Source organism: Geospiza fortis, unplaced genomic scaffold, assembly GCF_000277835.1.
Source record: "Geospiza fortis unplaced genomic scaffold, GeoFor_1.0 scaffold55, whole genome shotgun sequence".
NCBI lineage: Eukaryota > Metazoa > Chordata > Aves > Passeriformes > Thraupidae > Geospiza > Geospiza fortis.
The window spans coordinates 9322083-9322582 of record NW_005054308.1 but is presented as its reverse complement, the minus strand read 5'-3'; positions in this window follow the sequence as shown (position 1 = coordinate 9322582).

Sequence of the window (500 nt, the reverse complement as noted above, 5' to 3'; positions counted from 1 at the left end):
CCGTGTGTGCCGCCGCAGCGGGCGCCTGCCACCCTGCCCGCGGGAGGAAACGGCGACGGGGTCGCGGCCTGCTGGGGCACCCACACCCATCACCCACCCGCATCTGGCACATCTCCCCCCAAAACCACTGTGCCTCGCTCCTGGCGCGCCCCAGGGAGCAGAGAAGGGACGGCGGGGACGCGACTCCAAGCTCGGTGCAGTCCGAAGGAGCCAGAGGGGTGTCCCATGGGGGCCACGACCACCGGCCTCAGTTACAGCAGAGAAGAGCCGTGACAACCACCCGATGGCAGTGCCCGAGGGAGCCCTAGCTCAGGGACAATTGCCCGGGCCAGGCTGGCAAGGGGTCTGCCTGGGGATATGGCACCCGAGGGATTGGGGTGACCCCAGGACACCCAGTGCCATTTCGCTGCCTCTGTTCTGGGGGCCAGGCTGGCACCCCTGCCATGCAGAGCCCCGAGTGTCGCTGCAGTGGCCAGCTGGGCTGTGGCAGGGGCTGTTCA